General features: G+C 40.0%; 1 long non-coding RNA gene across 6 annotated transcripts in view; it reads right to left on the reverse strand.

Moving 5' to 3' along the window:
• The window catches only part of LOC147827745 (uncharacterized), a 55,319-nt gene extending 35,603 nt beyond the window's left edge, over window positions 1–19,716 (reverse strand). For all 6 annotated transcript variants that reach the window (XR_015452051.1, XR_015452049.1, XR_015452050.1 and 3 more), the window contains exon 1: window positions 18,617–19,716. This is a non-coding gene — a long non-coding RNA (uncharacterized LOC147827745). The remainder of the gene's footprint in view (window positions 1–18,616) is intronic.
• Between the last annotated feature and the right edge of the window lie 6,543 nt (window positions 19,717–26,259).

Raw genomic sequence — 26,259 nt, forward strand, 5'->3', positions numbered from 1 at the left:
TATAACTTTAGAGATTACCTTTGGCCTTCAAATATAGAGTCATAATATTTCCCCCTCTCCTTCTTTCCAAATGAACCATTCCATCAACTATTCTTTGAATGACATGGTTTTAGTTTTTCCATTATCCTGCATTTTCTACTCTGCATATCTTAAAGATGTTGGAATAATAATTACTATAAACCAGTGTTATGGCTTGTGTCTGGATATCCCCCCAAAGCCTCATATGGTCACAGGTGGGGCTTTTTCAGAGGTGGCTGGGTCTAGACTGTGTGACACTGTAATTGATTCATGGTGCAGTGCTAGGCCCAAGGGCACTAGGATTAAGGGTGTGAGTGCTACCCGCCCTAAGTAGCCTGGATAATAAAAGGGGCAGAAAGATGCAATGAAGGTCCTTTGTTGCTTTGTTACCTCTGCCCCCTATGAACTGTTGTCCCTCTGCCATGTTCCACTCTGCCTTGGAGCCAGCAGATTATGGACTGAAACCTCTACCAACTGTGGGCTAAATAAACCATTCTCCCTTAATTTTGGGTGTCAGGTATTTTGTCTCAGCAACTAGACAAGTAACTAAAACAACCAACAATGCCTATTGAATGTTTTCTCTGTGTGAAGCCCTTTGTTAACCTTCTTACATGAATTATTTCATTAATCCTTACAACAAATCTGTGAGAGACCTATTTTTATCTGCAGAAAAGAGGAGCCTAAGAAGCAGAGAGGTTAAGAACTTGCCAGGGTCTTTTAACTTGCAAGTAGCAGAGTATGAACCAAAATAGTCTGAGTCAAAAGACTCCTTTCTTAGTCATCTCTTAAAAATATGACTCCTAGGGCCAGGGATTTAGCTCAGTGGTTCCATCTACCTTGAAAGCACAAGGTCCCAAGTTCAATCCCTGGTACCAAAAAAAAAAAAAAAATTACATGTAGTCCATTATATTCAAGCAAAATCTGATTTAATATTTTAATAGAAAAAATAGTTCATACAGTATGATGCTACTCTGCAAATTTATTTTTCTCTTCACCTGTCTCTCTCTCACTCCTTCTTCCTGACAATGGGCACAGAAAGATACCTAGAATAATTATTTCCTCATAATTAACTGGTCTTTTCTGGGAGATAGAATTTGGGCAATTTTTGTTTATTTATGTTTGTCTACTGTTGTTTGTTTTCTTCTCCTAACTTTGAATGGAATTTTTGTGATGAATATGTTTTATATTTTAAAACCCTCCCTCTAAATGTTTTATTGACATACAAATTATATACTGTAAAATTCACCCAAGTGTATATACTTCAATGAATGTTAGAATATTGACAGATCTGAACAATAATTGCTACAATCTAGTCTTCAGCATACAACTGGACAGACACACAGTAAGTCTGTGTTAAACTTGTTAAGAAATGCCAAACTGTTTTTCCAACAGAGCTGCGCCATCTTACTTTTCCACTAGCAATGTATCAGTTTTTCCATTTCTCTGCATTCTTACCAATATTTGATATTGTCCTTTTTTATTATAGTTATTATGGTGGGAGGAGAGTGGTATTTAATTATGGTTTTGATTTTCATTTTCTAATGACTAATAATATTGAGCCTCTTTCCCTGTGCTTATTGAGCATTTGTATGCCTTTTTTTCAGTATGTATTATTTTTATAACAACCAAAACTGTTAATTAAAAAAGATCTTGAGGCAGAGGAGGAGGCTTCTGGGCCACTATACCACTGCTCCCAGCACAGAGGAGGAGGATTCCAGGCCGCTGTACCACTGCTCCCAGCACTAAGGAAGTGAGGCACAGGGGCCCCAGCAGCATCCCCCTCCCTGTCAAAATGAGAAGCACATAAACAAGACTCAAAACCAGACTTTCAAATCACCTACAGCAACCCCAAAGGGAAATGAGATGGAACACTCTTATACTCAACAATGTGGACTCCCTGAACTGGCAACAAAAGAGGATCTGGAAAAAATTAAACCAGAAATAATTTCTCAAATAAGAGCAGAAATTGTGCCCATAGTGAAAGACATGATTAATAAATCTAGAGTAGACACAAATTAAAAAATAGAGGAGCTGAGGAACATAATGGAATCCCAACATAGGAAACAAATGGAATACATAAAACAGATGCAAACAGATTTCCAGGAGATTAAAAACTCCACTGAAGGTCTATGCAGCAGAATGAGCCAAAGTGAGGGCAGAAATTCAGATATAGAAGATAAGATTTCAATTAGTGACCAGGAAAAGAAAAATTGCTTTAAAAATGTAAGGGGCCACGAGTAATCAATCCAGCAGCTAATAGATGATGTGAAGAAGAATAACATAAGACTGTTTGGAGTCAATGAAGAAACAGGATAGGGTGCAGATGACATAAAAAAAACTGTTCCCAAAAGTGATGGCAGAAAACTTCTCAAGCTGGGGAAAAGAACTTGACATACAGATAAGTGAGGCATATAGGACTCCAAGGAGCCTTCATCAAAAAACATCTACACATAAGCATATAATAGTTCAGATTCCAGAGACTCAACAGAAGAACAAAATTCTACAAGCAGTTAGAGAAAAGAAATAAATCACATACAAAGGAAAGCCCATCAGAATCACAGCAGACTTTTCAACACAAACCGTCAAGGCAAGAAGAGCTTGGCATGATGTATTCCAACACCTAAAGGGAAACAACTGCCAACCCAGATTGATGCACCCTGCAAAACTATCTTTCAAAATCGATGGAGAATTGAGATACTTGCATGACAAAGAGCACCTCAGGAACTTCATGAATACCAAACCAGCACTCCAAAAATTTTTAGACAATATTCCAGGAAAAGACAATGAGGATTACAACCCCAGGAAGCCCAGAAGAAAGAATTCATCGGGCATGACAAGAAATTAAATGCAAAGGGGGAGAATCTAACAAAAAGAAAAGGTCATGGCAATGATAAGTCAATATGTATCAGTTATAAACATCAATTTAATGGTCACAATTCACCAATCAAAAGAAATAGACTGGCAGAATGGGTCAAGAAGCAAGACCCAACAATATGTGGCATACAAGAAACACAATTCAAAAAGAAACACATAGACTGAAAGTTAAAGAGTGAAAAACAATGCTCCATGCAACAGGAACCCACAAAAAAGGAGGAATAGCTATCCTCTTTGCAGATCAAGTGGATTTCAAACAAACACTGATTAAGAGAGACAAAGAAGGACACTACACCCTTGTAAAGGAACAATCCAAGAAGAAGAGATGACAATCATAAACATATATGCACCAAACACTAGTGCACCCAGCTGTATAAAACAAATACTAATGAACATGAAAAATCATATAAGCACTAATACAATAGTAGTAGAGGACCTTAACACCCCACTGTCACAAATAGATAGATCAACTAGACAAAAAATAAGCAACGAAATACTAGAACTCAATCAAACTCTTGAACAAATGAACTTAAAAGATGTTTACAGAGTGTTCCACCCCATCAAATCAGAATACACAGTCTTTTCAGCTGCACATGGGTCATTCTCCAAAAGAGACCACATACTCGCTCATAGAACATGTTTAAGTAAGTGTAAAGGAATTGAAGTTATCCCCTGTATATTATCAGACCATAGTGCGATGAAATTGGAGATCCATAGCAAAAGAAACTCAAAAAATTTCATAAATACATGGATACTGAACAATACCCTTCTGAATAACCAATGGGTCACAGAGGAAGTTAAAGAAGAAATCAGACAGTTCCTTCAATTAAATGACAATGACAATACAACATATCAGAATCTATGGGACACAATGAAAGCAATCTTATGAAGGAAATTCATAGCAGTGAATACTCATATTAGGAAAACCAAGCGAGCCCAATTAAACAACCTGATGCTGAACCTCAAGCTTCTAGAAAAAGAAGAGCAGGACAACCCCAAAGCTCATACAAAGGAAGGAAATTATAAAGATCAGAGGAGAAATCAATGCAATGGTGACTAAGAGAACGATACAAAAAATCAATGAAGCCAAGAGTTGGTTCTTCGAAAGAATCAACAAAATTGACAAACCCTTAGCCAACCTTATCAGGAAAAGGAAAGAAAAGGCCCAAATCCATGCAATTAGGAATGAAAAGGATGAAATTACAATGGACCCAGCAGAAACCCAGAGGATCATCAATACTTACTTTGAGAAGCTATATGCCAATAAGATGGAAAACACAGAAGAAATGGACAGATTCCTAGATACATATGAATTACCAAAGTTGAATGAAGAAGACCTCAAAATTCTAAACAACCCAATATCAATCAATGAAATTGAAAACGTAACTAAAAACATATCAACTAAGAAAAGCCCAGATCCTAATGGCTTCATTGCTGAATTCTACAAGACATTTAGAGAGGAACTGCTGCCACTACTGTTTAAACTCTTCTGTGAAATTGAAAGGGAAGCAATACTCCCAAATTCATTCCTGGAAGCAAGCATCACCTTGATCCCCAAAGCAGAGAAAGACCCATCCAAAAAAGAAAACTATAGGCCAATCTCATTAATGAACATAGATGCAAAAATCCTTAATAAAATACTGGAAAATAGAAGACAGAAGATCATCAAGAATATCATATACCCTGACCAACTGCGATTCATCCCAGGGATGCAAGGATGGTTCAACATATGGAAATCAATAAAAGTAATATATTATATCAATAGAGACAAGGAAAAAAACCACATGATGATCTCAATAGATGCAGAAAAAGCATTTGACCAAATCCAACTTGCATTTATGATAAAACCCTCTTTAGGGTTTTCCAATTTTTCGTAAAATTGGAATAGACGGTCTCTACCTCAATCTGATAAAAGCCATCTATGACAAACCAACAGTCAATATCATACTAAATGGTCAAAAACTGAAATCCTTCACACTAAAATCAGGAACAACACAAGGATGCCAACTATCACCACTCCTGTTCAATATAGTTTTGGAAACATTAGCCATGGGAATTAGTCAAGAGAAAGAAATAAAAGGAATAAAGATAGGAAATGAAAAAGTCAAATTGTCATTATTTACAGATGACATGATACTGTATATAGAAGACCCCAAGAACTCCACCAAAAGTCTTCTAGTCTTAATAAAAGTAATTCAGTAATAATTCAGTAAAAAAAATTCAAATTCAAATTCAGTAAAGTAGCTAGATACAAGGTCAACACACAAAAACCAATAGCTTTCCTCTACATGAACAACAGACTCACTGAGACAGAAATAGGGCAAACAATTCCTTTCACAATCGCATCCAAAAAACTGAAATACCTAGGAATCAACCTAACAAAAGAAATCAAAGACCTCCTCTCTGAAAACTATAGCTCTCTGAAAAGAGATTGAAGATGATATCAGAAAATGGAAAGACATTCCCTGCTCCTGAGCAGGAAGGATCAACACAGTGAAAATGGCCATACTTCTAAAACTGCTATATAGATTCAATGCAATCCCAATTGAAATCCCAGCAGCATACTTCACAGACCTTGAGAAAACAATCCAAAAATTCATTTGGAACAAGGAGAGACCTAGAATAACAAAAGCAATTCTAGGTAATACAGGCATGGCAGGGGGTATCACAACCCCCAACTTGAAACTATACTACAAAGCCACTGTGATAAAAACAGCATGGTACTGGCAAATAAATAGATTGGAGGACCAGTGGAACAGATTAGAAGATGCAGAAACAGTGCCAGACACACTCAACCATCTCATCTTTGACAAAGGAGCCAAATACCCTCACTGGAGGAAAGATAACCTCTTTAATAAACGGTGCTGGAAAAATTGAGTTTCAATTTGCCAAAGATTAAAACTAGATCTATATCTCTCACCATGCACTAAACTAAAATTGAAATGGATTAAAGATGTAAATATTAAAATAGAAATGCTGAACTGGCTGGAAGAGAGGTTAGGTAGAAGACATTGGTGTAGGAAAAGTTTTTATGAACAAAACCTGTTGCCCATGAACTAGCACAAACAATCAACCAGTGGGATCTTTTCTTACTAAAAATCTTCTGCACAGCAAGAGGACCCACCAGCAGAGGAAGAGACAACCCACAATGTGGGAAAAATTTTTCACCTGCGGTTCCTCAGACAAAGGTCTACTATCTTGAATCTATAAAGAACTTAAAAAGATTAGCCAGCTGCAGACAGGCAGGTCTGCCCATGCCCTACCAAGGTCCTGAGTCACGCAGAAGACACCGAATCACTCTGCTGCAGACAGGCAGCCACCTGGTTCCACACTACAAAGACGCAGAGGACACCAGACCACCAGACCAAGGTACTGAGTCCTGCTGTTCCGGGCCCAGAGGTAGGGGCTTCTGAGCCGTTGTCCCACTGCTCCTGGTCCAGAGGAAGGGACTTCCTGGCCACCACCCCTTCTGCTGCTCCCAGCCCACAGGAAAGGGCTTTTGGGTCAGCATCCCTACTGCTGCTCCTGGTCCCTGTCCCACCTCACCCAGCTCAGAGGAGGTAATCCGTGCAGGAGCTAACAGCCCCCCACCCCAGTCGAAATGAGAAAACACATAAATGAGTCTCAAAACCAGACTTCCAGATCACCTACAGCAACCACAAAGGGAAATGAGATGGAACACTCTGATACTCAACCACCTGGACCCACTGAACTGGCAACAAAAGGGGATCTGGAAAAAAGGAAATCAGAAATAATTTCTCACATAACAGGAGAAATTGTGCCCCTAGTGCAAGACATGATTAATAAATCTAGAGAGGAGCTGAGGAACATGATGGAATCCCAACATAAGAAACAAACAGAATCCATAAAACAGATGCAAATAGATGTCCACGACATGAAAAACTCCACTGAAAGTCTACACAGCAGAATGAGCCAATGTGAGGACAGAATTTCAGATATAGAAGATAAGATTGCAATTAGTGACCAGGAAAAGAAAAATTGCTTCAAAATTATAAGGGAACACGAGAAATCAATCCAGCAGCTGCTAGATGATGCGAAGAAGAATAACATAAGACTGATTGGGCTCAATGAAGAAACAGGAGAGAGTGGAGATGACATAAAAAATCTCTTCACAAAAATAATGGCAGAAAACTTCCCAAGCAGGGGGAAAGAGCTTGACATACAGATAAGTGAGGCATATAGGACTCCAAATAGCCTTGATCAAAAAAAATCTACATATAGGCATATAATTGTTAAGATTCCAGAAACTCAACAGAAGAACAAAGTTCTACAAGCAGTCAGAGAAAAGAAACAAATCACATACAAAGGAAAGCCCATCAGAATCACAGCAGACTTCTCAACACAAACCATCAAGGCAAGAAGAGCTTGGAGTGACATATTCCAAGTCCTAAAAGAAAACAGCCTCCAACCCAGATTGATGTACCCTGCAAAACCATCTTTCAAAATGGATGGAGAAATAAGATACTTTCATGACAAAGAGCACCTTAGGAACTTCGTGAATACCAAACCAGCACTCCAAAGAATTTTACACAATATCCTAGGAACAGACATTGAGGATCACAACCCCAGGAAGCAAAGTAGAATGAACCCATCTGGCATGACAAGAAATTAAATGTAAAGGGGGAGAACCCAACAAAAAGAAAAAGTCATGGCAATGACAAGTCAATACGTTTCAGTTATAACCATCAATGTTAATGGTCTCAATTCACCAATCAAAAGAAATAGACTGGCAGAATGGGTCAAGAAGCAAAATCCAACAATATGCTGCATACAAGAAACACACTTAATTCAAAAGGAAACTCATAGACTGGAAGTTAAAGGGTGGAAAACAATACTGCATGCGACAGGAACCCGAAAAAAACCAGGAGTAGCTATCCTCTTTGCAGATCAAATAGATTTCAAACCAACACTGATTAAGAGAGACGAAGAAGGACACTGCATCCTTGTAAAGGGAAGAATCCAAGAGGAAGAGATGACAATCATAACTATCTATGCACCATACACTAGTGAGCCCAACTATATAAAACAAATACTAATGGACATGAAAAGTCATATATGCACTAATACAATTGTAGTGGGGGAACTCGACATCCCACCGTCACAAATAGATAGATCAACTAGACTAAAAATAAGTAATGAAATACTAGAACTCAATCGAACTCTTGAACAAATGAACTTAACAGATGTTTAGAGAGTCTTCCACCCCACAAAATCAGAATACACATTCTTCTCAGTTGCACATGGGTCATTCTCCAAAATAGACCACATACTCACACATAGAACATGTTTAAGTAAGTGTAAAGGAATTGAAGTTATCCCCTGTATATTATCAGACCATAGTGCGATGAAATTAGAGATCCATAGCAAAAGAAACTAAAAAAATTTCATAAACACGTGGAAATTGAACAACACACTTCTGAATAACCAATGGGTCACAGAGGAAATTAAAGAAGAAATCAGACAGTTCCTTCAATTAAATGACAATGACAATACAACATATCAGAATCTATGGGACACAATGAAAGCAGTCTTATGAAGGAAATTCATAGCAGTGAATATGCATATTAGGAAAACCAAGCGAGCCCAATTAAACAACCTGATGCTGAACCTCAAGCTTCTAGAAAAAGAAGAACAGTACAACCCCAAAGCTCATACAAGGGAGGAAATTATAAAGATCAGAGGAGAAATCAATGCAATGGAGACTAAGAGAACGATACAAAAAATCAATGAAGCCAAGAGTTGGTTCTTCAAAAGAATCAACAAAATTGACAAACCTTTAGCCAACCTTGTCAGAAAAAGGAAAGAAAAGGCCCAAATCCATGCAATTAGGAATGAAAAGGGTGAAATTACAACAGACCCAGCAGAAATCCAGGGGATCATCAATACTTACTTTGAGAAGCTATATGCCAATAAGATGGAAAACACAGAAGAAATGGACAGATTCCTAGATACATATGAATTACCAAAGTTGAACGAAGAAGACCTAAAAATTCTGAACAACCCAATATCAACCAATGAAATTGAAAATGTAATTAAAAACTTATCAACTAAGAAAAGCCCGGGCCCTCATGGCTTCACTGCTGAATTCTACAAGACATTTAGAGAGGAACTGCTGCCACTACTGTTTAAACTCTTCAATGAAATTGAAAGGGAAGCAATACTCCCAAATTCATTCCTGGAAGCAAGCATCACCTTGATCCCCAAAGCAGAGAAAGACCCAACTGAAAAAGAGAACTATAGGCCAATCTCACTAATGAACATAGATGCAAAAATCCTTAATAAGATAATGGCAAACAGAATGCAGAAGATCATCAAGCAGATCGTACACCCTCATCAAGTGGAATTCATCCCAGAGATGCAGGGATGGTTCAATATATGAAAATCAATCAATGTAATACATTATATCAATAGAGCCAAGGACAAAAACCACATGATTATCTCCATAGATGCAGAAAAAGCATTTGACAAATCCAACATGCATTTATGATAAAAATCCTACAAAAAATTGGAATAGATGGTCTCTACCTCAAACTGATAGAAGCCATCTATGAAAAACCAACAGCCAATATCATACTAAATGGTCAAAAACTGAAATCCTTCACACTAAAATCAGGAACAAGATAAGGATGTCCACTATCACCACTCTTGTTGAATATAGTTCTGGAAACATTAGCCACAGCAATTAGACAAGAGAAAGAAATAAAAGGAATAAAGATAGGTAATGAAGAAGTCAAATTGTCATTATTAGCAGATGACATGATACTCTATATAGAAGACCCTAAGAACTCCACCAAAAGACTTCTAGACTTCATAACCAAATTCAGTCAAGTAACTGGTTACAAGGTCAACATACAAAAATCAATAGCTTTCCTCTATACCCATGACAGACTCACTGAGAGAGAAATGGGGCAAATAATTCCTTTCACAATAGCATCCAAAAAACTGAAATACCTAGGAATCGTCTTAACGAAAGAAATCAAAGACCTCTTCTCTGAAAACTGTGGCACTCTGAAAAGAGAGATTGAAGATGATATCAGAAAATGGACAGACATCCCCTGCTCCTGGTAGGAAGGATTAATATAGTGAAAATGGCCATACTTCCAAAACTGCTATATAGATTTAATGCAATTCCAATTGAGATCCCAACAGCATACTTCATAGACCTCGAGAAAACAATCCAAAAATTCATTTGGAGCAAGAAGAGACCCAGAATAGCAAAAGCAATTCTAGGTAACAGAGACATGGCAGGGGGTATCACAATCCCCAACCTGCAACTATACTACAAAGCTACTGTGATAAAAACAGCATGGTACTGGCAAAGAAACAGACTTGAGGACCAGTGGAACAGATTAGAAGATGCAGAAACAGTGCCAGACACACTCAACCATCTCATCTTCGACAAAGGAGCCAAACACCCTCACTGGAGGAAAGATAGCCTCTTTAATAAATGGTGCTGTAAAAATTGGGCTTCAACTTGCCAAAGATTAAAACTAGACCTGTATCTCTCACCATGCACTAAACTAAAATCAAAATGGATTAAAGATCTAAATATTAAAATAGAAACTCTGTACCAGTTGGAACAGAGGTTAGGTAGAACCTTTGAAGACATGGGTGTAGGAAAAGATTTTATGAACAAAACCTCAGTTGCCCATGAACTAGCACAAACAATCAACAAATGGGATCTCTTCTTACGAAAAGGCTTCTGCACAGCAAGAGAAACCACCAGCAGTGTGAAGAGACATCCCACAATGTGGGAAAAAATCTTCACCTGCTCTTCCTCAGACAAAGGTCTACCTACTATCTCGAATCTATAAAGAACTTAAAAAGATCAGACCTCCCAAATTTAAAGATCCAGTCGAAAAATGGGCATCTGAAATGAACAGATATTTCTCACACAAAGAAGTAGAAATGGCAAATAAATACATGAAAAAATGTTCAACATCACTGGTCATTCGAGAGATGCAAATGCAAACAACTCTGAGATTCCACTTCACTCCAGGGAGAATGGCTGCTATCATGAAATCAACCAATAAAAAGGATAGAAGGGAGTGGGATTAATATGAGAAAATGGAAAAATAGGAACAAAATCTTTGTAAGTAGGGAGGAATGGAGGGGTTGAAGGGAGGGCTGGGCAAGGGTGAAAAATAAGAACCAAGAGAGACTATGTAAAGGGGCAAATTTCCAATGATGAATGTCATTATATTGTATACCTAAAATGTACCAATGATTAGAATGAATAATCGATAATGTAAAATAGGAAGAAAAGGTCCAAAGGGGTAGAGGTAGTGGGAGGGGCAGGGGAAAGGAAAGAAGGGAAAGGAAAAATGATGAGAAATGGAAAAAATGGAAATAAAGTCTTTGTAAATAGGGAAGGGTGGAGGGCGTGAAGGGAGGGCTCGAATGGGAAAAAATAAGAACCAAGATGCATTATGTAAAGGTACAATTCCCAATGAGAAATGTAAATGTGTTGTATACCTACAATGTACCAATAAAAGAATTTAATACCAAAAAAAGAACACTTAAAAAAACAGACCTCTCAAATTACAAAAACCCAATCCAAAAATGGGCATCTAAACAGACATTTCTCACACAAAGAAGTAAAAATGGCAAATAAACATAAGAAAAAATGTTCAACATCACTGGTCATTGGAGAGATGCAAATGAAAACAGCCCTGAGATTCCACCTCACGTCAGAAAGAATGGCTGCTATCATGAAATCAACTAAAAACAAAAGCTGGTGGCGCTGTGGGGAAAGAGGAACCCTGCTCCACTGCTGGTGGGAGTGTAGACTGGTGCAACCACTGTGGAAATCAGTATGGAGATACCTCAAAGAACTAGGACTGGAAGTCCCATTTGACCCCACTATTCCACTGCTGGGGATCTTCCCCAAAGAATTAAAAGAATCATACCACAGTGATATATGTGCTACATGTTCATAGCAGCACAGTTTGTAATAGCTAAAACTTGGAAACAGCCCAAATGCCCATCAACTGGAGACTGGATTAAAGAAAATGTGGTTTTTTAATAAAATGGAATACTACTCAGCCATAAAAAATGAGAAAGTAGAGACTTTTACAGCTAAATGGATGCACATGGAGGCAATACTCTTAAGTGAAATAAATAGGACACACATGTATAAATGCCGAATAGTTTCTCTAGTGTGAGAAACTGAAAGTGTAAATAAGGACTAAAAGGTATAATCGATAATGTGAAACAGGAAGAAAAGGGGCAAAGGGGAAGTGGGAGGGGTAGGGGAAAGGAAAGAAGCAAATGGAATTAACATGAGAAAATGAAAAAATGGAAACAAAGTGTGTGTAAATAGGGAGGGGTGGAGGGGTTGAAGGGAGGGCAGGGGAAGGGGGAAAAATAAGAACCAAGAGAGATTATGTAAAGGTGCAAATTTCCAATGATGAATGTCATTATATTGTATACCTGAAATGTACCAATCAAATTAAATTTTTTCAAAAAGATCTTGACATCTATCATTGGGCATAATCATCCAGGTGATGTGGCCAGCACAGAGCACAGGGAGCAATGCTGTGTGTACTTGCACTCTGCGTTTCTCCTAAAGCAGCCAGAATGTGGGGCTGACTTTCCAGCAGACACATTACACCACTAACTGTGAGCCTGTGGTGAACTGGATACCCCAGATCCTGTTCTCGATGACTATTGTGAAGCCAGCTTCTCGCATGTTCTATTGGACAATTAATTTTATTGAACCTATATGCTGGAGCTAATATTTTTCTCAGTTGAATTTTATTTTTATAAGTTTAGACATTATTACCTATAAAAACAATATCTCATCTCAATTTTCTCATTTCATTTTATCTACTCCGCAACTTGTTTTTGGATGTTAAAATATCCAAGAAGGTGGATTTTTTTAACAGTTCCAATTTCTATCTTTCCTGAATCAAAACGAATTCATAATTGCAGGAGATTCCTTTCTTAGTCATCCCTTAAAAACACTCAATTATGATACATGAAAATTTGATAGAAAGAAGCACCTCAAAAATAAAACTAATGTAAGAGATCTATAAGATCCATTTCTATAATCAGGATAGGCATATATATTTGTTGTCTGAAAAGTTATTCCAAGTGAAATCCAAGTTATTCCAACTTTACTCCATATTAATGGCCACTTTTAATATATTTCTGCTTAAGAAAATACAGAGAGTTTTGGGAAGAGAAAATATATATAATATCATTTGAAATGCAGATATGTCATATGGAGGGATTCCTGTCACATTTTTATTCTAAGTTTACTCTCAAAATTATTATTCACTCACCTATGACCGTATGAGGCTTCGGGGGGAAATCTAGACCCAATCCATAACAGGGGTCTTCCCAAACCAATCTGGGCTTTCCCCTTCCAGTTCCTTGGCGCATCTTTCTTAGTTTGTGAAGGGTCCTTCTCTGTCCTTGACTTTCTCCACTTCATCTCCACATTTCACTCTCCAGCACCAAGTTGAATATATTTAAGCCATTCAGTCCAACTTGCCTAGGTTTGTTTAGTCATTGTACATGCATAAGAAAGTGTTCGTATGTAATAATTTAAAGAGCAAAATAAAAGAGGGAGGACAGTAGGAAACAGGAAGGTAAACTTTGAGGAGAGGGGAAGGGAATTGGGGAAAGGGTGAGAAGGGAGGGCAGAGGGGGAAGGCTAAGTAAAAATGATTAGGATATGGTCTATGTATGCAACAGTTCCCCACAGAAATCTAATTGTTATGTACCAAAAGCATATGCCAATTCAATCGAATTTTCAAAGAAAGTTTATATGGCTATTTTTAAAAATTTAAAAATTCAAATTCAAATTCAATAAATAATAATAACATTGTAATATAAGTCTTCTTTGGTTTGTTACTCTAATCTTCCATCATTATATTCTTGAGAGATATCCATATGCTACATATAAATCTAATTTAATATTCCTGCCTGATGCATGCTATTTTACCAAATGCACAAACCAAACTTACATATTTACATATTCCCAGGTGTACACTTATCCAAGAAAACACTTCTGGGTGAACATCTTTGTGAATTTACTATATTTACACTGTTCTCCATGCCAGTCAGAGAAAATGTCCATAAAGAGAAATTTTCATTTTCTATTTAATTGTCCAGCTTCTCCGACATATGTACCCAAAAAAGGAGATTTCTAAGTTATAGGCTGTAAGCGTAGGCATATTGCTCCTTAGAAGAGCGGTAGTAGTTTGCCCTCCCATATCAGTAGCACATAGGCATTGATGCAACTTGCACTTCATAGCATTCGGTATTGTCTGACTCTATGATCTTTGCCATCTGATGCAGGTGAAGTACCTGCCGTCTTAATAGTCTTCTGCTGTGCTCTGTGATTGCCGGTGAGATTGAACATCCATCTCTTCAAAAGGTTATGTGAATTGCCTATGCATGTCCATTGCCTTTTTCTAATTACTTTTTTCTTTTTTTAATTGCTGACTGGCATTAATTTCCAGTGCATTCTGGCTGTTAATACCTGAAAGGTTTTAGGCATTGCACATATCTTCTAGACTGTCACCAGTCACTTGTCACTGTTAATTTTGTCTGTGATGTCCCTCATTGAACCTAACTCATTTTTGATTATTGTGAAATGTATTGATTTATTTCTTGACAGCTTGAGTTTAGGGCTTTATATAAGATTTCCTTTACCACCGAAGGGCAGACAGATATCCCTTACCTTTTCTACTAGCTTTATAGCTTTCCTTTAACACTTTAATATTAATTCATTTGGGGGCTGGGGATTTAGCTCAGTGGCACCGCGCCTGCTTTACAAGTACAAGGTCCTCAATTCGATCCCCAGTACCAAAAATATATATATATATATATGTATATTTATCTCCTGAGTTTTTAATGGGTTCAATATGGATGGAACTGTATTTTTCTTCATATAATGAGACTTGCCTCCAAAGTATTTCTAAACAGCCTATGCATTTTCTACATGCTTCTTAAACTGTCTCACGTACTTGTTTTTCATGGATGTGTAGTTTGATTTGGGAATTTTCCATTCTCTTCATTGGTCTCTACATATTCTGTGCCTAAACTTCTGTGTCACAACTTTACTCTTTCACAAATGTCTCATTTTCTAGTAGAATGATCCCATCCCTTTGTTTTTCTTCTTCAGAGCTACTTACTCAAGAGCTTTTATTTTTCCATACAAATTTAAAATCAGTTCATCGTAATTCCAGAAATTCCTGCTGTGATTTTGATTAGAATCATAATGAAATATATAAAATAATCTGGGGCAAATAATATCACAACAATATTAAATTGCCTCAGTCATTTCTTTAGGCCTTTTATTTATTCCTTTAATAGATCAATAAAGCTAAACTTTCAATTAATGTCCTGCATATTCTTTATTGGTATCATTGTAGACACTGAGGTTCTTGTAAACTGTATCTCCATATATAGATATTTAAAGGGAATGTATGTAGTTTTCCTGTTTGTACTCCTGTGGCCTTTTCAGAGTTGCTTTTGAGGAGAAGAAGCCAAAACCTGACGGACTCACCTTCTTGTCTGAACCCACGTTTAATACCTACATCATGTACATTCAATGCCTTCAACCTTAGGGTTCTTTTGTAACCAGTGGCCCAATGAGACTGGGATCTTCTCTGAGTGCTACCTGCCCCTTGCATTCTACATTACTCTCCACAGGGTGTCGTTCAGTGCTGTGTGCACATGTACAGAGGAGAGAGCTACAGCCAGAGGGGCCCCTGTTGAACCGGAATCAGGGGGCTTGAGTGTGTCTTCCTCTACTTCTGATTTCCCCTGAGTCTCACCATTTGTAACACAGACGAATGAGGTCGTCACAAAAATTCACTGAGGAAATAGATGTGTGTTGCACAGAATTTGACATAGGGAGCCAAGACTCGCTATTTGAATCTAAAGAAGAGCAGTGAGAGAAAAGAATCATGAACTCTGAAAATTACTCCCAATGATTAAGAATTATTACTGAACTTACTCCAGCCAAGGAGATCAGAGACGATGGATAACTGTGTCTCTAAACAACACTGTATTCATTAGTCATGGCTGAAAGGAGAAGCTCCTGCACCTAGAAGACCATCGCTGGCCCTGGACTTCCCAAAGTAGTCCTGGAAACATTCTCTCCCGGAATCTATTCCTTTGGGTAGAGGAGGGAGCTGCTGTGGGTGGTGAGATAACTCTTCCTCTGCACAGAGATAATTTCAGCAGAATCCCAAATAGGACCATCCAGTTAGCTGTATTTAAATGCAAACGTTGTGCATATTAAAAGCATGTATACAGTGACCCCTCCTGACCCAAGGGGAGTAGGTTTCCAAGCCCCTCAGTGGATGCTTGAAAACCCAATAGTACCAAGCCCTACATATACTTTTTTCCCTATATGTAACTATCAGTGATAAAGTTCAATGTATAAATTAGGCATAGTAAGAGATTAACAACAATAACAATAAAATAAAACAATTATGACATATAGTAAGAAAAGTTATTTAAAATTCATGAATCATTTCTTTCTGAAATTGTCCATTTAACATTTTTGCACTGCAATTGACCAGAGGTAATTGAAGTCTCAGAAAATGAAACCTCAGATAAGGAGGAAATACTATGGTTGAAACAAACAGAAATGCCTCATATTTCCAACTTCTTTTTACCTTCCCACAATGGACACTCTGGGCTGAAAGATGATGACAGAGTGTGGATTTGTAAGAAGTGGGATGCCTTAAGGCAGTGGTGGCAAACCTATGGCACTGCACGTGTGCCTCAGCCAGCTGTTTGTATCCCTGAAAGCTCGAAAAGGTTCACCATCACTGCCTAAGACCTGCTGTGGAAGCCCCACAAACCCTTCCCCAGGTTTCATGGCTGAAAGACAGAGGGAAGAACGTGAGAATAAGCCACGAGATCTAGGGCAGGAAGAAAAGGGCCAGAGAAGATCTGAAGAACAGGCGTGCAGTGCCCGTGTTGAAAGACTCAGGGTCAATGACTGGGCATCTCCTCAAAGCAGCCTTCTCCAAGTACCCTTCCAAAATAATTCCCCTCACCCTCTAAGTCACTCGGTCACACCACCCCGCTTTCTGTTCCTCTTTGGGCTAGTCTTACATCATTTTGCTTATTTATTTATCTATTTGTTTGTTATTACTCATCTCTTCCATAAGGCTGCAAATTCAATAGGAAGAAGGACTTGATCTGTCTTGCTCATGCACCTAGATAAGTGCCAGGAACACTCAAGAAATGCCATTTGGATGAATGAAGGAGCCTGGGTCTAGCAGAGGTGGAGTACTAGCTATTTTCTGTTTCCTCACAGTGTACAAGTGCGCTTGCTGACCTTTGCAATGGGAGGGAAAGTGAAAGGATGGAACTTGCCACAAAGTCCATTAGTGGAACAAAGAACTGCTTAGGTGAGTGCTATCTCAGGAGCACAAGTCAAATCAGTCTGCCTGGAAGTTTCACAATAAGAAAGAGGAACCCACACTGACCCCCAAGTGCCTGTGAATCTACACATTCCTGGTTTATCTTTGTACAATTATGTTGAAGTAATGTGAGATATAGAACTCATGCCAATAGTCTTGAATGAATGGGTACTGCAGAGAGTTACAAAGTTCTTAAAAGAAAGTTTGGGGAGATCTGATTCTCTTGGGCTTCTTTAGCCTCTCTTCATTACATGTGGTGAGTGAGGATGTGGGAGAAAGATTTACATGAAGTTATAATCAATTGTTTTTTTTTCTTTACACCTGATCCCCTTGCTTTATTTTTTCCGGGCTAGAATAAAGAGGTAGCAGACTTCTAATGAAATCACCTTTTTAAAAAAAGGAAGAAAGAGGAGGGGAGGAGGGGAGGGGAGGGGGCGGGGTAGGAGGAAGAAGGTGAAGGACATGGAAAAGGAGAAGAAAATGATAACACTAAACCCATAAAGCAAACCAGTAGGGGGTGTTAAAGATAAAATTACCACTCAGAAGTCAATGGAAATGAAGTTATGGGCATTTATTGCATGTTCTCTCTTTCCTTTGTAAGCAAATTGACCTTTTAAAAATAAAATTGCTCTTGATTATTTCTTAAATCTCATTTTCTGTGCTCCTGAAATTGTTTCCTACTGATGTCTGTATATTTTTTAAATCTCCAAATGTACTGTTGGAAAATAATTGAAGGAAAATTTGTTAGATTATTAATTTTCCCATGTATTTTAAACATTTATATTGTATACCTCATAAGGAATAAACAAATCATAGTACTGTCAAAAACTGGATATCATGCAGCTACAAAATGTGTTTTAAAGGATATTTTAAGATATGCAGAAATGTTCATTGTATAACCTTACATATAGAAAAACAGGATAAAAACTACACAGGAAGAATGCTCTTCCTTTGTGTTTCATAATGTTTAAAATAATGAATATGGGATTACAAGTACATTTGAGTTTTATTTTCTTCCTTAGGTTTTGTAACAATTTCTCTGTAATCTGTGGATTTAATCAATATGTCACTCTTAAATCAGGAAGAATTTATAAAATGATCAGATATCTTTTCAATACAAGGTAATTTATCTTTAAGGTGTCTTTAAGATAAGTAGGAAATTGACATTAGTGCTTTATCTTAAAACAAAAATACTAAAGTATCATAAAATGCCCTGCCTATAGTCACATGGTTTGTGGCAGAGATCCAGAATCTGAAAGAAAAAGCACCCTTGGCTTAGCAGGGCTAGCCCCACCCCATCCACTTACCTAGACAGTGTCTAGGAAGAAATGCTCAGGGCTGCTCCTTGAGGTCCCCTGGAGGCTGCTTTTCTCTTTCCACTGAATGCACCTCAAGGAAGCCCAGAGTCTGGGCTCCTCTTCCCCTGGTCAGCTTTCTAACCTTTTGCCAAAGAAAGGGAAGAGTGCTGAGATGTGCCTGTGAGTTATCACAATTTTCAAATAATTGGATCCATGCAGTTGAGATCATTTCAGGCACAGGTGCTGTTATTGCAAAGGGCAACATTTCTGTGGCCCTAAATTGGGAGAAACCTAACTTCAAAATCACCATGCTCTTCTCTCCTCAAACACTTGAGAACAAGGACTATGCCTATTCTGTTCCAAAGGCTACTCAAGAATCCTTAACACAGACTTTACTTGTAGAATCCTGATAAATACTGATTAACTCACCAGTCATCCGCCTTAGGACATTGTACCCTAAGGACACTAGTTCAAATTCTGACTTGATGGACAGTGTATGCAAAAACCAGTATCTTATTGCCAGGTGAGATGACTTATTCATTAAATGGAGGATCTCTAAATTTGCATTTGGAAAAATTTTAAAAAGTTGTAATTTACTTTCAAGTGGCTCTTGTAGTTTTTTGAAGTGCCGCATCACAACTATCTCTTGCTTATAGTTTGAGCTCTCGATAAACAAACAAAGAAAACTGGCACACTCATAGAGATCTGGCTTTAACTGGTCCCAAGTGGAGCCCCAGCCACAGCATTTTTCCAAATCTCCTTTGACAATTCTAATGTTGAGCAAGGTTTGGGAACTACTGATTTAAGCTGTGAATCTTTGCCTCTATGACATATTTAGTATCTGTGATTTATCTGATGCCAAGTCTTCGGTCAAAAATGCAACATCCAATTATAACACAGATCCCACGGGTAAGATCAGTTTTAGGACTTTCCATGCGGTTTCCAGAAATGTACTACAATGAGAATCAAGTATTGTTGGATACTTTATATATTTCTAATGTCCCAATCCCTCCAAAGGAAACCTGTTTTTGTGTTCATAGAGGCTGTGGGCAGCACCTAGAAAAAAAATCACAAAACCCAACCTTTTGTTATCAGTGGGATATGGGATGAAGAGCATTTTTAAAAAGATGAATGAAGTTACTGAAGTTACCAAAGGGATCTCTGATACTTATATTGAAAGCGAAGTTGTGCTGCTAAGACAACAGCCTTTGTCTCTCCGGTACTGGGACTCACATTTCCTTCCTGCTTCTCTCTCTCAGGCAACTGGAACTAGAATCAGCACCACCCCATACTCTATTCCAGAGCAGGAGGATCTGATTTTCTGCACACTAAGCACGGATCCCAGTGTGGGAAGACAGAGTCCTCTCTGATCTGAGACTATTCTGCACCGAGGCCACGGCAAGGCTATGGCATCAGAGAGAGAAACAAGAATGGGAGAAGGAATGGGGACAGTTAAGACACTGTCCGTGTAGAGAGAAAGAAGAGGGTAAAGAGACAATAACATTTCAGGGGCTTAGAATATGAGTGATTTGAGACCAATATCGAAAGAGCCCTATTAGACCGAAATTAGTTTTGAGAAGGAAATTCATGAACTTAAATGCTTGAGGACAGGATATTGTGGATGAAATAATATTATGTCATCTTTTCAAATTTAAACAAATGCCCTTTATTGGATTAAGAAAAGAGATCATGAGGCTGAAGGAGCATAAAAGAGACTTCTGGGACTAGACGTTGGTAACATGAGGCCCTTTAACTACGTCCAACTCCCCGCTCTCTCCCTAGTATCTGCTAAGCCTTGCTCCAGTTTTACATCCAGGTCTTCAAGTTATTGCCCCTCAGAATTCTCCTTCTAGCTCCTTCCATTCTCCCGGGTTCCTGTCGCAGATGACACAGTCATGACATGGCGCTGAGTAGCATCGCCCAGTAACCTGGGGAGCCACCATGCACGTGTGATGTGGCACCTATGTTCTTGGAGGGAGAAGAGTCTTCCTATGAGCCCGGAAATCTTGCAAATGATTTTTAATTTAATTTTACTTTAACATCATGTTGCTTTGAATTCTCTGATGTTGAAAACAGTGGTGTGTGTGTGTGTGTGTGTGTGTGTGTGTGTGTTCACAGATACAGCTTTCTTGAGAAATATGTGAAGTGGGATTTTTAAGATGGGCATATATGTACATATCCAGGGCATTACGGAAAATTTTACTTTAAAGGAACTGATCTTTTAAATTACCTGTTTTGGATAACCCTCATTCTCTGTTTGGTTTAGAAGCAAAACATTTCTGATTTCAGAATTAACTCTTTTCTAGTTGTCCTAAAGCTCAGGAAGCAGCCTGCTGCATTGGAAAGGAATGGGCTGGGCATCGCTGACCTTAAGCAGCAGCTCTGTTACCTTGGGGAAAGCTCCTGTATCCTCCCAGCCTCGATTCCATCCCAAAGGAGGAGGTTGGGCCAGCTTATTTCTGGTGTAGAATCTTCATTCCATAAGTTCAGTGTTCTTTTAAAACCCAAACTGCCTGTGAGTGAGAGTTCTATCCAATGCATAGCTCCTCTCCCAACTCAGAAATCAAATAAGGGCTCCTAACTACAGTTGATTCTGTCATAAACATTTCAGGTATATATGAAATGTGCTCAGACTGCTCAGTTCGGCAGTACATATACTTAAAAAGGAAAGAAAGAAATGGGCTCATAAGCATGAGGAGTTGCTCAAAGCCACTCAAGTGCAAGGCAGCACTGTTTCTTGCTGTATCTTGTCCTAGCCAAGCCATTCTGACTTCAGCTTTGTCTGCACATGTCCATGGAAGATGCACTTGGCCCAAACAGCTCTGGCTGGTGAGCTGCATGCAAAGCTCCTAGCTGCTGTTCTCTTGACATAGCGGAGTCTGAAGTTGGGGGACAGGACTGCAAATCCTGCACATGGTTCATGCTGCACTAGCATGCCTCCCAAGAGTGGCCAGCAATGTCAAAAGCAGCAGAGAAGGGTCGGGCTAGACTTTCCTCTCAAACTGCCCACCCCTCTTCAATATTTGAGAAGCTGGAAACACTCAGCCTCTTGAATCCTTAGGAGAGCAAGGTGATTTAAGTCACACATATTTCTGTGACATGGATGTCCAAACAGGAAGCCAAAAGGAACTGGCTTTTCAGATTTTGTTTTCTTAAGGCAGTGCGGGGCTGGGAATGGACAAGAGCAAGTGTTCCTGCTGTAATTCTCAAAGTCTGCAGCCCAAGAAATCTAGCATACATTGAGGTAACCTGATACAAAATGGTTTGCACTGTTTTGAAATTGACAGTTTCTTTGTGGCTCATGGAATGCCAGCCTGTATTTAGAAATCAACGCAGGGCCTTAGCTGACACTTCCCTACTTGCCGAGAGCTGCTGATGTGAACCAGGTGGCCTGCTTCAAGCAGAATTCAATTACCCAGATGGCAACTGTTTCTTAATTCAAAACTTTACTGGGACTTTTTTTTTTCCGTTATGAAAAATGAGAGGGGCAAGAGAATACATTGAGTTTGAGCACTTCTGGTTTATGAGATTAGAGCCATGGGAGGGAAGCCTATCTCTGGCCTCTGCCAGCTCCCTGCAGCTCCAGCCCAGCGCGATGCCCAGCCGGCGTGGCTGCTTATTCCTGGAACAGAAGTGAAGGGCCTGAAACTCAGCCTCCTCTGGGGTCTGTTCTTAGGAAGCTAGAATAACTCTCCCTCACTAATTAACGATTGCATTACCAGATGGTATCTTTTTTTTTTTCCTTTTAAGGAAAACGAGAAAAGGTTTTAAATTGCACTCAGAGGCAATGCTTCCTCCCTGCCACCCCAGGTTAGCATCAGCCCCTGCAGTGCAGATGCTGAATTTCCAGGCTTCTTACTCTGAAGATGAAAACCTCTCCGCAGGGCTACCGCTGCAATGTTTCAGTAGGCTTATTTCTCTGGTTCTCGCCTGGGATTTGGTAATAACCAGACCAGTTTGGACAGGTGGAACGTTCATTGGTCTCTACCACCCACCTTGGTGCCCCCAGTTGGCTGGCTTTCAGCTCTCAGGTTCTGCATTGGAGGAGAGATTGGTGGGGGAAGAGGACGGCCAGCATAAAGCAGATTCTGATCTCACTCTCTCCTGCTCTAGACCAAAAATTCCTTCATCCTTTCTTGTCCTCTGTGTCTCCCGGGCTGAGTAGGAACTTGGAAGTGAAATAATGTCTTACACTTTTTGAGTAGTTACTGTACAACAGGTAATGTTTGAATGTTTCATATATATTGTATCAATTATTCCTCAGAGCATCACAATGATATAGTTACTAAACTATATAATTTTTATAGATAAAAAAATCTTTCTATGGATGAAGAAAATGCTATTGCTTGAAGAAAGCATTTAGTTGGGATACTGTGATTTGATGAACCTTCACCACCACAACCATCACCTCCTGCCACCATCACCACCTCTACTTCCATGTCCACATCAGGTGACAAACCTCAAGCTGGAAGGGACTCATCAAAAAACCCAAAGCTGAGATTTGTTGGCACAGGGACATCTTTCAACTTGAGCTATTTGGACAACGGAAGCTAAATTACTTATTAACTTGGCCTCTCTCTCCTTTTTCTTTATCCTCTAAAATTCCAATCTTTATATGTGAGATTGGTTGCCAGGTGGCTTAAAATTTCTTTAGTCAGTAGAACTGCATGAAGCACTGGTCTCTGAGGTAAGTGGAAGTAAAGTGGTCCTTGGTCTATTTGGAGTTTTATTTAGCAAAAATACTGGAAAACCATATAAAGTGCTCGAGTCTTCCCCGCAATTTGAACTCTTTTGGGGTTAGGGAATTGTATGTTGACCTAGAGTTAAAATTATGTCTTAATTTCAGTTTTTCATCATATCCAGCTATTTGGAAGCCTGTGTTTAGGGCAAAGTGGTAGATGACGGAGATGATAATGGCAACTGAGGCACACTGCCTGTGTGTCACAGAAAAGGAGGAAAATAAAATGAATAAGGGAGAAAAAGATCTTGGGAACTCAATAATGTGATCAGCCTTGAGGTCTGTAAATGCTAAGTCTCTGGGCCAGGCAGTTTAATTGTGCCCCAAGCGAGGATCTTAAAAAGACCTAACAGGAAAAGAAATAATGGAGAGTCATTGCTTTCCTTCTCTTCTAGAATCCATATTCATCCCCTGAACTGTTCTGGGAGTTAGAAGAGGTACTTAAAAGTCCTGCCGCTCTCCTTAGAATGTCCAGTGTTAATCATTCTCAGAGCCTCAGTTTATTCATCATAAAATGAGGAGAATGTTCAATCTTTGATTTCTAAAGTTTTATTTAGAAACCTCTGCTAAGAGGAGAAAAGAAGCATTTGTGTGTGTGTGCCAGTAATCGAACTCAGGGCCTTGCGCTTGCCAGGCAGGTGCTGTGCTGCTGAGCTACATCCCTGGCCCAAGGAACCCTTTTCGAGAGAAGAACATTTCTATTTTTTATTACCTATGTTTCATGGAGTCTCTCTTGCCTCTGAGGCCTGCACCTCAGGTTTGACCCTGATTTATTTTCTTCTTGGTTCTGTGGCAATTTCCAGGGCTCCATATTTCAGCCAGGCAGGGATTCTTCCCATCAATCTTTCCTGTGGAAAGGTGCTCCTATCTCAGAGACCAAACCTTAAAAGTAGGAAGACAGGGGCGGGGATTTACCTCAGTAGTTCAGCATGAAGTCCCGAATTCGATCCCCGGTACCAAAAAAAAAAGTAGGAAGATGGTTCCCAGTTTACAGTTTAAGGCCCACCTCCCTCAAGCTCTTGTTGAGTGGCCTCATGAAAGAATCCTCCACCTTCCCACTCTTTGCCTTGCAGATATGTAAAAATTCCAGGACCTTGTACTCGTAAAACTACCTGTGGAGCCAAATGCAAAATATAGTTTAGTTAATGTTCTGATATTTTTGTCCTTTCTCCACCCTAGAACACAGCTGAAGTTTGGGGTCCTCCTTTAGCAGCCTGCCTCAGCCAAAGCAAGGGCTCTAGAGGATTTGGAAATCCCTTGGTTTGTCAGGGTTATTTTGTTGAATGAACAAATGATAATTTGTTTATGAAGGGTAAGAGATCAACTGGTAGGAGGAACCTATATTGTTTAGACTTGTGCTTTCTACATTTTGTTGTCGCTGTTGTATTTTTCTCATTCAGACAAAGGCCCAAGGGATAATTCATCTTAAACAAAGAGATCTTTAGCAAGCTACCCAGAGGGTAGTAATAATGGGATCTGTCAGGCATATAAATGAAGCATTTTCTAGAGCTTTGATAACAAATCTCTAACCTTCTGTTGAAGCAAATGTCTGTTCTGGATTTGGGTGCTCTTCCTCTGGCAGTCATAATTTTCTGTTTACAGTTCTGCTCTCTGTGGCCTGGACTGATTCAATCAAGTCTGCTGATGACTGGAGAAGACATGAGCCTTCAACCATGCATTCTTTGGCAAGAGGAAAGAGATTCCTATAAGCAACAGTTTCTTTCCACAGAGATGCGAATTATCCTAGAGATGTAACTAATCACACAGTTGCTAATTATTCCTCTTCGGTCTTTTTCATGCTTCATATCCTTATTTGTACATGTTGAATTAATACTTGAAGTTGTTGGGGTCGGCTTTAACCTGCTTAGGAAGTTAATATTTTCCTTGCTTGTCCTAAGAATTCTCAGAGACGCCGAGTGTCTTTCTCCTGTGAATTCTGTGCTTTTCCGGTGCACCTGAGTCCCTGACAAGATTGTTAATACTATGTTTTAAACTCTGGAGCCCATCAGCCACTGCAGTCTCTGCTAAGGAGCAGAAGCCATAGTGAGGGAAGCCCTGTGGCACCGGGCCGGATGGGGTGGAGTGTGTTTGGGGCGAGGGTGAGGACCCGGGCTGCGCTGCGGGACGTGCTTCTGCATGGGTGCGAGGCATGGAGGAGCAGATAACTCTTCAAATGTCTCTCCCGTGAATCACCTTCTCCTGCTGGAGATAGGGTTTCAGGGTTTTCTCCCCTAAAAGTAGACTCGCCCAGATGGACAGGCAGTCTTCATTCACTCAGTGATGTGAATGAATTCACTGTCGCCCTCTGGACTGTCATTCTGGCGTCTAGAAGGAAGGCGGAAGGGGGTTCCCTTTGGGACCTCTGGCAAGGTCTGCTCAGATCCTTTCTCCCAGCGGAGTGGGAAGTGGGAAAGAGGACCCCAGGTCCCAGCAGGCACCAGTGGGCCTGAAGAGCTGACGGAGACCATCCGCAGGTGGGCGTGGGGCCCGACTCCCCCCTCAGCGCGCGCCAGCTGCTGTCACCTGCGAGCCCCCTCCCCACCCAGGCGCGTCCCTCGGTCCCCGAGGAAGCCCTGACGTGCTGGAGAAGCCTGTCGGCGCGAGGCCTCTGTGCCCGGTAGGCAGCAACCGGGAGAGCCCGGGTGTGAGACCAAACCGCGCTTGCGGCGGACCTTCGGTGCCGGGCACAGCGGGCGGGTCGGCCGAGGCGGGAGAGCAGGGCCACGGGGACCCGAGGGGGTCCCGGCCGCTCTCCCGCGGCGGGGGCACGCGCGCCCCGGGCCCGCCTCCGGGCGGGGGCGGAGCCAGGCCGGAGGCCGGTGTCAGGTTGCTCCGGTAACGGTGACGTGTACGGCGTGGGCGTGGCCTGCACGCAGGTTGCATATTTTAGGAAGTGAGGAGGAGGCGCAGGCTC

The sequence above is a fragment of the Heterocephalus glaber genome, unplaced genomic scaffold (genome assembly GCF_053883595.1).
Source record: "Heterocephalus glaber isolate CG9 unplaced genomic scaffold, H.glaber_assembly_v1.0 deba00001442, whole genome shotgun sequence".
In the NCBI taxonomy this organism is placed as follows: Eukaryota; Metazoa; Chordata; class Mammalia; order Rodentia; family Bathyergidae; genus Heterocephalus; species Heterocephalus glaber.